Raw genomic sequence first — 3,491 nt, 5'->3', positions numbered from 1 at the left:
CTGGGGTCGGGCGAAGCCAAGCGCGTTCAGTCCCCGGCACCGCGGCCGAGGGAAGCCGGARACAACCGTTTCCCCCGAGACCTTTCGGATGCGTCTAACAAGTTTGTTCTTTAGGGAGTAATGTTTTGCGTACTTGGCACTACAAAGATAGTTTAGGTTTTGCATTGGTAGTAGAGATGTTGAATCCTGCTGTTATAATTGTGTTTTACTCTAAAAGCACACTGGAGCTTCTTTGCGGTTTTATAGTGTTTTTGCATTTTTTTTCCCCTTTTTCACTTTTTCTTCTTTTTTTTTTTAATGGGAATTTGATGGCCTTTCCATGAAAAAAATGACATGAGAGCTCTAATTTTGGTTGGTTTTTCGTTTTTGTTAATCAAAGAGGCTGCTCTCCTTGGGTCTGTGTGGAAAACGACATCATTTTCCATTACATTTTGCGAACAGCAAATACGCAGCACAGCTTGCGAAACTCCTCTAATTTGAGGCTAGCCGGGTTTATGCGCTTATTAACAAATCCACTTGTTTATAAATTCTACGAGCGATTCCTTGACGAGGAGATACCCTGATGCCCTCCGTCACGGCCGCGGCGCCTGGGCGCAGCGCGAAGGTTTCGTTCCCGCGCCGCGCGTTTTCCCGTCGCGGGAACGCCGTCCCCGGCGCCGCTAACGGGCCCCGTGTTTCCTTCCTRCAGATCATCCCTGAGCCGGGACCCCCCGGACTGCCCGGCCCGATGGTAGGAGTCTGCAGAGCGGCGTGTGCAAGAGCAAAGAGCTGTAAACTCGTTGCTGTGTTTGGCTTGAGGGTGGCCGAGGGGGGKTTTGTTGCGTTTAATTGCCGGAGGTTGCCGTAAGGAATCTGAAAAAAGCAGCGGGCAGCTCCGGCCGGGGCAGAAACACCAGCGCCCGCTGTAGGAAAGGCCGCCGGCGTTTGCAGCAGGTTGGGCAAATGTCCAGGGATGGCACCTGTATGGCTGCAAATTTGCCCAAGTTCACGAGTTTTTTTTTTTTTTTTTTTACCGTTAGCTGTAGCGGGAGAGGATGCGGGCAGCGATGAACGTGGTCGGCAGTTTTAACGGGGGTTTCCAACGGGTTTGGTACCCCGTGGTCCTGAAGGCCGGAGATGCCAAGGGACGAAATCAGGACGCGCTCGAGAGCGACCTGGCCGCTGTCATGCCKTGGTCGCGATCCTGACGGTCCCCTTGGCCGCAAAAAGCAGGATTAGCAGGGTGCAGCGGGGCTGCAGCGCGCGTTGCAGCTCCTTTCAGAAAAGCTTTTGCCKAGTTTGCTCCCCAAACTTAATTTTTAAGGACTTTGTTGTCGCATGTTGTGTAATCCAGCGACTTTCGGTTCTCATTCCCGCTGATTTGACGTAGGAAAACCAAATAAACRGCTACCTGCCTTGAAAGGAACTATTTGGCCGTTGTCAGTCAAACCCAGAGCTTTAACGAGACATGTCTTGGGTATTACCTTTGAGCAAAACTTCTGGGTTTGCTTTTAAATTCTGTTTTTCAAATGCACYGTTGTCTTCCCTGCAGGGTCCTCCAGGAATCCAGGGGCCTAAAGTAAGTCAATAAGCTAAACGTCACCCGCTGTTTCCAGACTGCCGGGGCGTTATTTACAGGACCACAAAGCACTGTCAGCTCTGGGGGGTGKTTTTTCTGTCCTTGTTGGCGACAACACATCCCTTGATTGTGTTGTTCAGCAGTTGACGTTTTTGAAAACAGGCCGTTTTTCCTTCAAAATACGTTTCCGCTCTTAAAGCCTCCTTCGCTGTGCAGTCCCGTTTGCCTGCGGCACGTGCAGGTCCGGCTTTCTGCACTCGCAGGCTTAAACCTGTATATTGAAGTACTTCTCGTTCACTCTAGTTAAGAAGAAAACGTTAACGAGAATGTAAGCTTTACACAAATCTTGGAAGTTTTTCTTCTGTCCTGTTGTCCTCACCTTGGCCATGCGATCCTGTTCGTGGCTAGTGCAGCTGACCTGTCTGTTTGTCCTGCCCTTGGGCATGGTCCTCCTCACCTTGAGCAGCTCGGCATGGTGGTCCTCACCTTGAGCAGCCCTCCAACGCATCAAAGGCCAGTTTTGAGGCCTCTGTTGGCACAACCTACTTCTTGGTTGACGTTGCTTTATTAATGCAGGGCTTGGACGGTGCCAAAGGAGAAAAAGGTGACAGTGGTGAGAAAGGGGAACGCGGTGACACTGGGCCAGCTGTGAGTAGCTTTCCCATCTCTGATTCCTCATTAACGACAGAAACCTTCTTTTCAGCAACTTTCTAAATGCCTTTTCTCTTTAATCTTTTAAGGGTCTCCCTGGTGCTCCAGGACTTATTGGCTTACCCGGTACCAAAGGAGAGAAGGTAAGCAGCGGTGGGGGGGAAGGAGCACTGAAATCCTCTTGCAGTCCTGGAAGAGGAGCGAGGAGCTGTAGCAACTGCTGCCTTTGGTGGTCCCACCGGTCTAGTTCAGGGTTACCAGCACCATGCTGCATTCAGCATGAATGAGTTCACTTTAAGTTAGTGCTTTAGGAGCGGGATTTACCACTTCTAATTAGTTAGTAGGAGTTACTACTAGTTTAGAAGGATTATTCTAAACTTGTTTTAAGACACTGTAAACTTGGAGCCGAACTATAAAATTAATTTAAATGTAGCCGGTGGCTTGCTGTGGCAGCTGGGTATTACCTCAGTTGGCTAGAGGACTGAGGAATATTTGTTGAGCTCCAGATCTGAAGGAAATGCAGCTTAATTGCAGAGCAGTTTGTCACGTTAAAGAGGACGAGAAGGACGCCAGCATCGTTGAGCCGAGGGCTCCCGGGCGCTGGGCACCCGGCTGCCACCACCTCCCTTCTGGCTCCATTAGACGTTAAGGGACGYTTATTCTGGGAGAAGGCAAAGAGCTAAGACTCCTGCAGAGGTGGCTTTAGAGACGTGGCGGTGCTGCATCCGCCCAGCTAATCCTCGCGACAGGGAAAATCCTTCCCTTAGTGCGTATAATACATTTTAGTGCCCTGCGCCGCAGGAGGCTGCTTGGTGCCTTCTTGCACGGGTGAATTCTACGCCCTTGTTTACAGGAGCATAAATATCATGGGGACAYGCGACTCCTYGACGTTCAGAGAAAATGGCAATGCWAGCCCTGCTGCTTCTCCCTGCTGTGAATTCGCAGAAGCCAATTTATGGGATTTACAGGCTGTAATTGCACTGCCTTTAAGAGTCTCTGACCTTCCCTGTGAAAAGACATAAATGCTGCCTCTTACTTGTAGAGGGTTCTTGGGTTTACCAACATTTGTCTCCAGAACTATAGCATCCGCGAATTGCTGTTTTCAAGGACTGCTTTAGATCAGTAATTGGGTCTAGTAGGTGCTGCTTGAATGACTAGTTAGGAGTCCAAAACTGCAGTCCAGCAAGTTCAGAGAAACCTGTACAAGCTTGTGCTGTCGGTTCAGTAGTGTATCTCCAAATAGGTATGTCTGCCTGCAACATGAGACTCAAATATGGCATGG

Source organism: Rhea americana, unplaced genomic scaffold, assembly GCF_003343005.1.
Source record: "Rhea americana isolate MKP2758 unplaced genomic scaffold, rheAme1 scaffold_37, whole genome shotgun sequence".
Lineage (NCBI taxonomy): Eukaryota > Metazoa > Chordata > Aves > Rheiformes > Rheidae > Rhea > Rhea americana.
This window is presented reverse-complemented; position numbering follows the sequence as displayed.